At 37.9% G+C, this 14,452-nt stretch overlaps 1 protein-coding gene across 1 annotated transcript in view; it reads left to right on the top strand.

The window, feature by feature from the left end:
• The first annotated feature begins 291 nt into the window (after positions 1-291).
• akap13 (A-kinase anchoring protein 13) overlaps positions 292-14,452 on the top strand; it is a 129,677-nt gene continuing 115,516 nt past the window's right edge. The window contains exon 1 of the mRNA XM_051100404.1: positions 292-646. The gene's annotated coding sequence lies outside the window, so the exon portion shown is untranslated. The remainder of the gene's footprint in view (positions 647-14,452) is intronic.

Raw genomic sequence — 14,452 nt, 5'->3', positions numbered from 1 at the left:
TCGCTTATAAATATCCATTAATCAAACAAATGAAAACATTTAAACGGCACTAGCCCTACACTACAGCCAAAAATACACTTTTAACTATAGTCGCCTAATTTAAACACACCACTATATCAGTATTCATGCACGATAACGTCACCTTCAAGAGCGAGAAATGAGTCGAACAAATATTCTATTCAAGCTCGCTGAATGAGTAAACAGTCAAGCATGCGACACAGGCTCAGGGTTTGTAAGAGAGACACCTCACTGCTCCCACTAACTGCTGGTCCCGCCCTGTCAGACATGCGGACTAGAAGAATAGAAGTTGCTATAGTGTAACAAGTGATTTGTGTCTCTGCATTCTGAGACCGTTTTTACATTCGTCAAACCCCGCAGCGCTGAATAAAAGTTGCGACATTGTAACAAGCGGTTTGTTTTAATACAATTTAGAACACTTTTTTCTCCGCAATAGCGCAACATTGCAACAAAGTAGTTTGTCTCGCGACGTTCATTGTACAACTAGTGGAATAGAAGGACAGCTCGGTGTGCTTGCAGTAACCAGCCAAACAGTCCCAAGGAGACAATGTTGGATGGTGTTTTGTGAGCGTTTAAAGGGAATGAGAGTAAACGAGGGAAGCACGCTTTGAGCACTGCAGCGTTCGAGGTAAGAGAGCCTTGAATTTCCTGTAAGATTTGCTGTGAAATCATTGTAATGTGATGTTACCGATTCATATGGTGTGGAGAATTTCTGTTTTGGGTGCAGATTATGTTTTAAAAGTTTTATTTGAGTCGTAATAACTTATTAGCCGCAACTGGATGTTAACCCCTGCTGGTAAAACCACACATAAATGTGCGGAATATGGGAGCTGGTCTTTAACTGGATCCCGCGTGTGTTATTTACCATAAACACTTTTTTATGATTAAGAGAAATAATAATAATAATAATGTTTTGGCTTGTCGGTATATTGACTTTATTAACTTTTTTTTTTTTTATTTAAAAGCAAATTTTGAATAATACTCTTTGTATTAAAAGTCAGTATGTTGTTTTTATATTTACTTTTTAGTGTTTTTGTTTTATCTTCTTTTTTACTTTGGTCAGTTGCTCTATTTTGTCTCAGTTCTGATGTTGAAACAAAGATGGGTTTATAATTAGACTAAATAAACCAGTTAAACAAAACTGTTTGAATTATAAACTATTGGGTGACAGGTGTTTGATGTTGAGCTGAACTCACCTCAGTGGCATGTTTATATTAATATCACAGAATGCAATATAATTGTGAAGATATTTGCATGCACAGTCATCTGTATGTAATCTATCTCACCAGATTATGGGACTTGACTATCTATCTATGTCATTAGTAATTAATGCATCTGAGAAGGAAACCATAGCCTGTGAAAATGACAGAATCAAAGACAACGACAGAGTAGACTGTTAGTAAACATAAGATTAGAAATATGCTTTTTTGTGCCTGTTCCCCAGACTCCACAGTCTTAGATTGTTGTTCTTGTGTCTAAAAAACTTTGGAATTCCCAGGGTGTGTTTTGTGTTTGGTTGTCTGGCCTTCCTCGATTCATTTAAAGCAGTGGTTCTCATCTGGTTCTACTTCAGGACTTACATCGGACATAACGTACATAGATTATTGCACAAAAAAATCCTTAACATTTGAGTATACTAGCATAAAATATAAGTCTGTTTATTTGCTGTCTTAACTGTGCATGCTAGTTGCGTTTTATTTTATTGCATTTAGCATTGTCCGTGACTCATCAGTTGAGAACTGGTTTAAAATTTCTGTATGTTGCACATTTGCTCCTTTTGGAATTGCTTGTGGAAATCTTGCTTTCACTGGCCAGATCTAAAATCTAATAACCTTGCAGATTTTTTAATTTCCTCAGTACTCTCAAGGTATTTGCCACATTAATGAACCACACATGAAAACTGGAAAACAGAAAGAAAAAATATATTAATGGCAGTGAAAAGTTTTTATTGTTGTTCCAAATTTCAGGCTTGTGCCATTCTCGAAATGCAGTTGTCAAACAGTGAAAATGTCCGCTAGCGATTATGGAGACGAAACCACTGCCAGAAGAAATCCAAGAGGGTTCATCTGTATCCCATTACAGAGAATGCAGTTTTAGCTTCTTTCTGGTAGATGTTTTCTGTCGAGATCAGTGCTGCGTTGACTGATTAGAATTCTTGGGGGATTGATCATTTAGGAAAGATTGCACCGCGGTATCACTCATAATCTAATCTATGTTGGTGGCCATCGTTGACCAAAAAAGGCATGATTAGCATAGTTTTACATCATGGTTCCAACTTGGCTCTTTTTTTTTTAAGTCTGGTATGTGCATGGCAGGATATAAGCTGAAGCTGACAATTTTGAAGTTTTACTCTGCATATCAGAACTGAATATTTAAGAGCCTCTAGCAACTCTTACTGTACTTTGCCCTCCAGTCAGCCGTGGCCTATGGAATGACATACAATATCCGCACTTGTATTGTATGTTGTTGCAGCTGCTTATGCTATGTACTTTACCATTTAAAAGTTAAGTTTAATTTGTGTGTGTGTGTGTGTGTGTGTTTGAAAACTCTTATGCTCACCAAAGCTGCCTTTATTTGATTGCACAGTAAACAGTAAAACATTAATATGGTGAAATTTTATTAGAATTTAAAATGACTCTCTTCTATTTGAAAATTTATTGTCATGATGGCAAAATTGAATTTTTTGCATCATTACTCCAGTCTTCAGTGTCGCATGATCATTCAGGAATCATTATATGCTGATTTGGTGCACAAGAAACATTCCTTATTAATATCAATGTTAAAAACAGTTGTGCTGCTAATTATTTGTTTGTGGAAACGTTTGCACTTTTGATCAAATTAATGCATTCTTGCTTTAATAAAAATATTAATTACTAAAATATCTTACTGACCTCAAACTTTTAAACGCTGGTACCTTCTAATGATTGCATTTGAAGGAATATTACAGATTCAATTTCAAGTTAAGATCTATCCACAGAATCTGTAGCATAATGATAGTAAATAGTTTCAACTCCTCCCTTGGTTTAATTGTGGTTTTTATAGGTCACGTACAATAGCAGTGCATTGTGTCAGGCAGTAAATCATTAAAATACATTACGTTTTTAACAGTAGGCAGTAAGTCATTAAAATACACTGTTTTTAACAGTAGGGGAGAGTGGGGTAAGATGAGCCATTTTTTTACTTATGTGGTCCTTAAGATAAGAGAAAATAAGGCAGAAGTACAATTAAAGTAATTTAGATTTCAGGATGTTTTCTATTGTTTTAAATGATTAGAATGTTTCTATGACAAAGGGTTCTAAAAATATGGCTTCTTATAAAAAAAGTATTCCTGTGGCTCAGTTTGCCCCAGGTTAGGGGTAAGTTGACCCGAGTCAGGGGGTAAGATGTGCCATCTGGGTGAAAACTGACCATCTAATTGAATCTGATTCAAACCCATGTGATTTTAAAGATAAATTACCTTGATAGTTTTACCTTTTAAAAACTTAAATCAAATTTAATTTTACAAACAGTCATATTTCTTTTCTTAAAGCTAGCTTAAACAAAATAAAACCTGAAAAATTAAGTTTAAATTTTAATCCTTAATTGTTTGCATTTCCGAAACAATGTGTTGAAGTTTTAAACTTCTCAAAACAGACTGAACAGAGAGTTTGTTGAGTAAAATTAAAAAAAGTCTGAATTAGAATGAAGGAATAGATGTCACTGAAACTAATAAAAATTTTAGTCAAAAGATTCTTGGCATGGTACCTTTTCTGCAATGTCAAACAGGCCGGACTACAGGTGGAAAAATATATTTAAATATAATGTGATGAAAAGCATCTTCTGCTATAATTATAATTAAAAATAATATCTATATATATGCTATGCTAAACTAAACCAGTTGTGTTATATCGCATTAAAATACCAGTTTAAACTTCAGAGATTTAACTGAAGTGCCTTATGGTGGGGGTAAGTTCAAATGCTGGCAACTTACCCCACATAATTTGGCTCACTTTTGGCATTTTGGAAAAAAAAATAGCTAGCTTATCAATCCAGGGTATTATTTAGCTAAATGGTTTGCATGGTTTTATATGTTGATATATCACCTATATGCATCATGAATATTTTAGACTAAATTTAATTTTAGGATAAATTTGTTTGGATGTAACGGCCATTACATCTGTTATTCTAAAATTTTACTTTGACAAGTCAAAAACAGTTTTTAGAGTAAATGGGTGCCTTCCATTTCTCCCATGTGTTTCTCCTCTTCACAGTCTGGCAGAAATTATGTGTGATTCCAAAATACATGGTCACATGGCAGTAAAAGTGTTCAGTTGCCACCGGCTCAACTTACCCCACTCTCCCCTATAGCTGCAAAACTGTGTTTTAGCATTAGACTAGTGTAAAAGAATTGCATTTAAGTATCTAAATATACATCCAGTCTTTCAGCTTCTTAAAACACTTCTCAAAAGCAAGGCAAAAAGCCATGTCAAGGCAAATAAATGGAATGATCTGTGCTCTGCGACACAGAACGGTTTCTCCGAATTCTGTTTGGAGAAACGGGTCAAGAGAGTCCCATTCACCACCTTTTAGGAGCTCCATGGTTACACACACATCCCAAGAAGCCTAATTCTCCCAATGGAGGCTGTAGGTTTCAATGTTTTCCAGACTTGCGAACAATTGTGCTGATGTGGAATCAATAGAAATCGAATATAAGCCCAATGTAGTCAGCCTGCTAATCTTTCAGTTAATTCTCCGTTTTTTGAGCACTTGCAGACTCTAGAAGTGCTTTTCCAGTTCTATTGAGTGTCTCCGTCAGCGACGGATATCACATGAGTCTCCTGGGCCTCCTGCTTTTTAATAAAAGCGGCCAGGCAGACAGAAACTGTGGCCGTGTTCTCTGATTCAGCACATACTTGAGGAAAGTCCAGCCTTTTAGACTCAACTGGTTTGGAGTAGCTTTCAAACAACAAGACTGTTCTCATGAACATCCGTCGCTTGCCCAGAAATGCCAGATATTTTGTTTGCTAGAGGAAGAGCTGCTTGTTACTGCTGAATCGCGTGTACAGCATGCTGTTTTAGTTTTGAACAATGAAGCACATCGTCATCTAGATGACGTTTGATCGATTGGTTTTAGCAGTCAGCAGAAGTACGTTTTAGTGGTTGAAACACTCACGTTTTACAAAGTGTTTTTTTTTTCCAGATTCTCATGCAATGCTGTGGAAAACCACATGAATGTTTTACCTCCTGTTGGCCTCCAAACTTTGCTGTGCAACAAAACAATACGATTTGGTTTTGAGACTCCACACATGTAATTTTAGCTTAAAATTAGCTTTAGAAAGACACCTGTGACATGACTTTTCCAGTAAAGACCTTGCCACAGTTCTCTGTGCCTGAGAGAATCTGAACAACAGACTTCTTGTTGTGCTACAGTACAGGCATTATGTAATTTCTCAGCAAAAAAGAACTAGTTGGTCTGTCAGCTGTAACTAAAGATTGAAAGTGGCTCATTAGTGTATATCTGAGGGTGCCTGACACGTGCAGGAAACACAAAGTTTCCTCTTAGACTGCATGTGTGTACGTGCTTTCAAGACTATTAGCGAGGCTCTTCTCTTTGTTGTCGTACACCTGCCAAGTGACCTGACTCTCCCCTTTCTGTGTGACGTCATATCTTTTATCTTTTATCTACCCTGAGGTCCTCAGTGCACGTTTAGTTGTGCGGAATTGGGTTACTTGCTAGCACCAGACACACACACACACAAACACTAATATCATTGTTAAAGTCAACTTGAACTCAAAATATCTTATTTACTTTTGTAATACATGTTCCTAGACTTGTTTTGCATGATTTCTCAGTGCACATTATTCCAAAGAAAAAGTCTTTGTCCCTTATAACTTGCTCTAACTTTGAAATGTATTTAACAGTGTTAACTAATAGTCAACAAACTATTTAGGCATTATAAAAAGTCAAATTTGTTTGTAGAGCCCTTTTCATAATATACATTGATCCAAAGCAGGTTTACAGAACATCATGATAGTAACGTTTATAATATCGTAATATCTTAATGCTTTATAGTGGCATTTAGCAGATTAGAACTAGCTGATAATTTATTTTGCATTATGCAATGATACAAGCAATCTTTCTTTCTTCAGATGAAAAGAAATTAAGGTTTTTGAGGAAAACATTCCAGGATTTTTCTCCATGTAATGGACTTTAGCGGGAGCTAATGGGTTGAAGGTCCAAATTGCAGTTTCAGTGCAGCTTCAAAGGGCTCTACACGTTCCCAGCAAAGGAATAAGAATCTTATATAGTGAAACGATCGGCTATTTTCTAGAAAAAAAATTTAAATTTATATACTTTTTAACCACAAATGCTTGCCTTGCACTAGCTCGACTTCACGCATTATATTGTCACAATGGAAAGGTCATGTCAAGGTCTGTGTTTACAAAGCGAACGTGCAAAGAAAGTCAAACACTCTTTAGGTAAAACAACGACGTCGGATGATTTTGAAACAAAAAATCGTACCCGAACCCGAAGAGACCCATAAATTTGTTGCACGGAACCGACCCGGACCTGTATTTAATTTGAAAGTGGGACCCGAACCCGTGCAGACCTGAGAAATGACTTAAATTTACTACGCGGACCCGACCATTATTTGTAAATTGGACTTGAACCCGGCTGGGAAGACACAGACCCAACTGCACCCGGTCTGCTCATATTGCACAGCAAGCTGCTATTCACAAGTCAATAAACAAATTGCGAATAAAAACTTGTTAGTAGTCTTGACTGCGATCAATCCTTCTTGACACTAACATTTCCGTCCATGTTAGGCTGTTCCTCTCTATTGCCGAGGGAAAGAACTTTCTTAATCTATTCATTATTCCAGCTCGGAGCATTTTTATTATTTTTTTTAAAAACGCACAGAACAAAAAGTGCGTTACACTCTACTGCGTGCGCAGTGGTGTCTGGAAAAGTGGGTATACTCTTCATTTACTTAAGGTATTGTTTTCGTTATAATGTACTGATTCACATTAGTAATCAACAATTAATTATCATGTTACCACTCTGCACGCCTCCCCTGACATGCTCTCACGCATGCATGTTTTTTCCCACCTTATTTCCAGCTCACACTTTTCTCATCCTAATTTTACAAGTTGCAAGTTACAAAACACATGCAAAGTGCTGACCGACACTGATCACTGGTGGGTGCGGTGTTCTCCGATTTGGGTATTACACACAAATGTTATACAGATCCGGGACCCGAGGTAATAGATTGGGACCCGACCCGGACCCGGCTGACCATTTCAAATATAGACCCAAACCCGTACGGGTACCAGGTCGGGTCCCGGGTCCTCCATGAAGACCTCTACCGTGAAGTCACAGACGTGCATTGCAGAGCTAGTGCAAGATGAGCATTTGTGGTTAAAAAGTATATACATTTTTATTTCTTTTGGAAAATGACCGATCGTTTCACTATATAAGTCGCTTATTCCTTGGGCAGGGAGCCAGTTGAAGCTGCATTGAAACCACGGTTTGGACCTTCAACCCACTGGTTCCCATTGAAGTCCACTGTATAGAGAAAAGTGGAATGTTTTCCTCAAAAACCTTAATTTCTTTTCAACTGAAGAAAGAAAGACATGAACATCTTTGTTTACATGGGGTTGAATAAATATTTATTCTGGAAGTGATCTAATCCTTTAGTAATCAAGCAGTTGAAGTGCATGAAGTGCTGTATCTTAAGCAATTTGATTGACCCAGAAATGTGTCACAATATGGAATTAAAACTGGTTGCAAATGCAGTTTAAAGGGGACATTGGATGCCTGTTTTACACAAGTTGGTATGAGTCTTTAGGCCAGGGATCTCCAACCCTATTCCTGGAGAGCTGTCGTCTTGAAGACATCTGCACTCCTGTCTGAAATTATGAAGTAGCCCTGAACACCTTGATGAGCTAGTTCAGGTATGTTTGATTGGGGTTGGAGCTGAAATCTGCAGGACAGGTTAGTTCTCCAGGAACAGGGTTGGGGACCCCTACTTTAGGGTCTCCATGAAATGTCTGCAAAATACTTTGGTATTAAATTCCTCAATGTTCGTGTAAAACAACAGCCTTTTTACCTTGTCAGAAACAGCTCTGTCTACAGCAACCCGTATTGGTGCAAGTCTCTTTTAATGATAATGAGCTACTGAGCTGGTCTTCCTTCCTTTTTTTTTTTTTTTTTTTTTTTGTGTATTCGGTGATGCGTTAACATCAAAAACGAAACTAATCCACTGTGTAAGTTCACTCTTACATCCAACTACAAAACGCCTGCATTGCTTATGAGACATCTGCTCTAATGCGGAGAGGATGATGGACAGTGTACAACTGGCTAAGGGCGGAAATATACTAATACGGGACAATCCGTCAGCGATCGTAGGTGGGGCCTGAGCAGTATGAAGTCAATCAAAATGGCTGCATAATTGAGACTGTTTAGGATAATCAGGGATGTAAAAGTGAATTTTGCATCCGATGTCCCCTTTTGAATAAAGTTATGAAGAGTAATTTCTGCCAGATCTCTCTGAAATGGCGCACAATGTAGGGTTTTTCATAGATCAAGCCATTGCTGTAGCAACATCTCAGCTGTGCTTCATTCCCTCTGTTAGCTGTTGACAGCCAGCTATATGGACTGGAACAATAGGCCTTAGGTGTCTACATTGAAACTGGGTCATCAGCTGTGCAGCTGGATATGACCGTCGGTAACCTCTTGTGCGGGCTGGGCCTAGTGGTCTTCATGCAAACATACACCTCTTTGTAAGAGCACACATCTGCAGTTTTAATGGTGATGTGCGTCTGGCCGGTTTCCTGTGAGGACTCGAGCACTTTGCAGGCTGTTGCTGCTACTTTCTGGCTCATTTATACAGACGGTTATGGTGACTGGATAGATTGCGAATTTGAAAGGCAGTGCCTACTGGGAACGTTGATGGTTATCGCAACAGTGATACGCAAATCCACGCCTTAGGTTTTTCTTTTTTCATTATCAAGTAAGATTCAATGTTGTAGATGTTGAACTTGTTTTAAAAGGAACAGAAGGCCTTTTAGCTGGTTATTCATGTAGCATCTGACATCAAAGTTCAGATTCCGGATAAGGAATGAGATTGTAAACAAAAATGTCAGTCTTTATAGGTTTTTTTATTGGCTTTTTTTGTCTTTAAAGCATGCGTTGAGTGAGTGGCCATTTGTTGCTGTTTTTCTTTGTTCATTGTCATCTGTCAAAATGTCAATGTTTGAGTCTGAAGTATTTTAATGAAGAAAAGATTGAACATTTTTATCATTTTTTCATCCTCTGGCTTAATCTCCCCAAGATTTTCAACATTGTCCTCAGCTGACTGGAATGTACTCAGCAGCAAGCGCTTGGAGAATTCTTACCGTAATATGACTATATTTAGTCTTTGGGTGTGGGTTTGGATCTGGGAAGATTTTATCTTCTTTATCATGCCGAATATGTGTTGAAAATTGCCTTTAATAAGGCTTGTTTTATGGTCCCCTTGACTCACAATGCAACAGGCCACTTCCTTTAGGGAAGCCAAAATATTCATTCAAATGTCCTTTGATCAGTCTGCCATGCTGTAAATTTATGAAACTTTAGTTTTTCATCTCTAGATGTCCACATATTAGAATTTAGGACTCTGGGCTGTATTCACGTTATAAAAGGGGTAATACTCTATTGTGAAAACACTTAAACTTTTATAAAACCCTTATTCTGATTCGCAACAATTTAGGGGGAGGGAATTAGGGCACTTTCATAGAGTCTACAATCCAAAATTCTTGGTTTTGACATCACCTCAAATACTTTTTACACATCTGGGTTGCATTTCAAATATTGTAAGCCTAAATAAGATTGTAGAAACCATTTTACAATCCTTCTGCGAAGCGCAGCCCTGGTCATTTTATGAAGGTGTGTGAAAACAGGATTCACTGAAATGTACTTATATGTAAAATAGCACACTTGTACATTACATAATACAGCTTATGTTTGAAAATAATAATCAGAGGACAAATATTGACGTATGGTGGACTTTGCTTAGCTTAGCTTGATATTGCAATGTCAATATTACTCTGATGTCACAAAAGTTATGACACATCTTGCTTCAGAATTCGGATGCTTTAAAGGAGTAGTTCGCTTTCAGAACAAAAATTTACAGATAATGTACTCACCCCGTTGTTATCCAAGATGTTTGTGCCTTTCTTTCTTCAGTCGTAAAGAAATTGTTTTTTGAGGAAATTTGAGGAATTTTCTCCATTTAGTGGATTTTAATGGTGCCCCTGAGTTGAACGTCCAAAATGCAGTTTAAATCCAGATTCAAAAGGGTTTTAAAAAAGGGTTTTTTATTTTCTAAAAAAAAAATAAATATTTATGTACTTATTAACCTCAAATGTTCATCTTGTCTAGCTTTGCCATGCACACTGTGTAATCCGGGTCAATACAGTTAGGGTATGTCAAAAACCTCCAACTTTAAAATCGTCCTACATTGCTGCAGAAGTACCAACCCAGTGTTTACAAAGTGAACCTGCAAAGAAACTGAAACTTTTTTTGGACGTTCAAACTAATGGGTACTAAAAGATGAGAAATATTTGGTTATGCAGGACCCTGTAGCTAGTCCTGGATGTGTGAATCCAGGAAGTGCATGTTAAGCACTAAGGGAAACCAATGATTAAATCACTGAATCGGTGCTTCAGTCAGGTTAGATTGATAAAGCAGACCTCTGGACTTTGTCTTCCTTTGGGTATGGCATGGAAGCGGAAAGCACGGCTTAGTTTTGCATTTTAACAGCCTGTCCGGGATCTTCTGTGGGTCACATCCCCCTTGTGGAATCGTCCTGTCAGAGGTTTGTCAAATGAAGCTCTTTGCGGCCTTGAACCGACTTTGTCTGGTTGAGCGCTAAAGTTAAAAAAAAGATGGCATATCAATGTCTCCTGCTAATAAATAAGGAATCTCGTGTTTCCCATGTTTTTAAAACCCTTAAATTCTCAATATGCGACTTTAACACTAAAGGTATAGTTCACCGAAAAAAAAAAAATTCTGTTATTAAATACTCACCCTCATGTCATTCCAAACCCATAAAACCTTTGTTGAACCACTGATGTCACATGGACTATTTTAACAATGCCCTTACTACCTTTTTGAATCTTGTACGTGGTAGTTGCTTTACTGTCTATGCAGGGTCCGAAAGCTCTTAGAGTTCATCAAATATATCTTAATTTGTGTTCCCGAAGATGAACAAAGGTCTTACAGGTTTGGAACAACAAGAGGGTGAGTAATTAATGACAGAATCTTCATTTTTGGGTGAACTGTCCCTTTAAGATCTCTTCATGCTATTTCAACAGATGTCACATTTGCCTTCCCTCAGGATCTTGACAGTGCACCCTTCTATCTAGGGAACGTTCTCGTCTTAATGTAGACAGCAGTGAGAAACTAGCAGGAAGCAGTGGAATGCTCTCTTTAAAAGCCACGAACACCAGACAAGAATGCTGCGGTAGTTCGATATAATTGTTTGCAGCTCTGTCCCTAAAAGTTGCCAGATTGCATACAAACATGCAGCACGGACTTTCACTGGGCATGTGCCATCAAGAGTTGCGGAACTTTTTAAACTCGCACAACTGTGTTTTTGTCAGTCTGCAAATAAATGAAATTAAATTATGGTATAATCTGCAGTTCATTATGTGTGATGATAAAAGTGAGTTCTGTTTTTGCATGTCGAGGCTTGCGTATTATTGAAGTTCATTGACCCTGCAAGTTTTGGGTGGTGCTAGTGTGGCTTTATTGTGCGTTCAGACAAGGCCTGTTTACTAACAATGGTGTACTAAGCCTTATCTCTAAACGTTCACCTCGTGGACTTGGTAAAAAAGCATTGTTGGCTTTTAATTAGCTGATAGTTGCTGCACAAAAGCTCTTTCTCTGTCATACAAGGGCCCCACCTTTCAGTTTCAACTCACTGTGATACAACTGAATTTTTGTGGTTGTTTATGTTCTTACAATCTGTCCTAGTCATTGATGTTAACAAAAGTTACAGCGTGGATGGCACGGTCTCATTTTTAAAGTTTCCTGTTTGTCACAGAGTCGGTGGCTGCTAAGTGAAATCTCGTGCTGGAATGGAGGACGTCAGAAAGCCAGTTGCTAGCAGAGATGGTTGAATGTGTTCCGACAGAAAGAGTTTGTCAGGCCCGCTATATATCAAGTTAATGAGAGCTGCCCTTGGAGAGGTGGAAGCATGCCCTTAGTCTGAGCTTTGGCTTTCACTGTTCAAAGATGGATGATGGTTAAACAGTCACCCAGTCAAACCTCTACAGGGAATGGAAAAGTTCAAATTTTGCTTCAAGCTGCAGGAGAGACAATCATTCGAGTGCTTTCTTAGGAAGTTTGGCGGCTGCTTCTTTGAACAACTGATTAATTGCTCTGTATTTTTTATTTGGATATCAAGAGTTTGCAGGATACACTTGTTTGCTCACTAGTATTTGCCAGGGTTTTGAAGTTTTAATATTTGTACTGCAAAAATCTAGCCATTCAGACAGACTTTTTTGTTCTTTTTTCCTCATTTAGATGGCAGTGGAGTCCCCGGCAGACCTTTGTTGCGTCTAGATGTCTTCCTTTTTCCCAGTTTACACACAACTGGACAGTTGAGGTCAAAAGTTTACACACACCTTGCAGAATCTGCAAAATGTAATCTGCTGTTTTTTACAAAAATCCTTCAAGTCCCACAAATTCTTTGGCTTTTCAGCATTTTTGTGTATCTGAACCCTTTCCAACAATGACTGAATGATTTTGAGATCCATCTTGTCACAGCAAGGACAACTAAGGGACTCATATTCAACTATTACAGAAAGTTTAAACGCACACTGATGCTCCAGAGGGATAACCGATGCATTTAGATCTGGGGGGTGAAAACTTTTTGAATTGAAGATCAGGGTAAATTGAACTGAATTTGTCTTCTGGGAAACATGTAAGGATCTCCTGTAGCTTCTGAAGGACAGTACTAAATGGAAAATAAAGTATGATATTTAGGCAAAATAAGAAAAATGTACACATCTTTCTGTTCAAAAGTTTTCACCTCCGGCTCTTAATGCATGGTGTTTCCTTCTGGAGCATCAGTATGAGTTGCTTATTGCGTATGAGTCGCTCAGTTGTCCTCAGTGTGAAAAGATGGATCTCAAAATCATACAGTCATTGTTGGAAAGGGTTCAAATACACAACAAAAATGAAAATCCAAAGAATTTGTGGGACCTGAAGGATTTTTCTGAAGAACAGCAGGCAGTTGTGTGTAGGACAAGGAAGGAACTCATGAACAACTATCACTAAACCAAAAAAAAACAAAAAAACAAAAAACACACACATTCAGGTATCAACACAGAATTAAGAATCAGGTGTATGTAAACTTTTGAATGGGCTCATTTTTATGAATTCAGCTATTATTTTCTCTTGTGGACTATATGTAAACATCTTTTATGTGAAACACCTTATTCAAGTTAGTACTAAATAAAAAAAAAAAAAAAAAAAAACATGCATTTTGTATGATCCTTCTTATTTTGGTAAAATAATTAACATTTTAAGGTGTATGTGAACTTTTGACCTTAACTGTATTTTTATAGCCAATAACTGATATCCAGAACTGTTTGTTTTATTAATGTTTTTATTATAACTTAAGCCATTGTTCATTTATAGTGTGTTCATACTTAAATGTCATTAATTTGTGAACAAATGTTTAAAATCATTATAGATGGAGTATTTCAAGTTGCACCACTGGATGTCAACTTTCAGAAGTGTTTGATATCGACTACCTATTTCTGAGTTCCTCAGCAACCTTTTTTTATAGTAACAAATGCAAATCACTCAAGGTTTACCGTCTTGACACAACCACAGTCCTCCAGTTGCCAGTTCACCATTTTGACTGTGTGATCTCCATCTCGTCTCTTTCGTGTGGCTTTGTGTTTAGTGGGAGGCCGGTCGCTCTTGCATTGACCCGTGCAGGGGGGCCGTAAAACAATCTAGCAGTTAAACTTCAAACTCCATCAAAATCCTCCTCCCCCGATTCTGTCCACACACGCGTGCACACGAGCCAAAGCCGATGATCTTTTGTTTTAACTAAACCTGAGAGGCTGTGCATAACCTCTGACAGAATCCTAAATATGTTGTCATTTCGAAAGCTTTTATTTTGTATTCATTCTGCTCTTATCTATCGTTGTCAGCAGTTGTGTTCGTTTGAAATCTTTGCTGGAAACCATAATATTTTCCCTTCGGATTGGCCAGTGTTTCGCTAATTCTTGGGAACGTCTCGTTCTCTGGTTACACAGAAGTGTGGTGTTAGCTTGCGGCCTGTCTCGCTCTCGCTGATATGCCTGAGCTGGTTTTGTTTGCTCGTTGGCATGGAGACTTCGGCTGTACGACAACTGTCTGCTGTGATTCCAGGATGTGCGATTTTATAAAGTG

Source organism: Labeo rohita, chromosome 25, assembly GCF_022985175.1.
Source record: "Labeo rohita strain BAU-BD-2019 chromosome 25, IGBB_LRoh.1.0, whole genome shotgun sequence".
NCBI classification, from domain to species: Eukaryota; Metazoa; Chordata; class Actinopteri; order Cypriniformes; family Cyprinidae; genus Labeo; species Labeo rohita.
The sequence above is the reverse complement of the archived record's forward strand: the minus strand, read 5'-3'. Positions and strand labels throughout refer to the sequence as shown.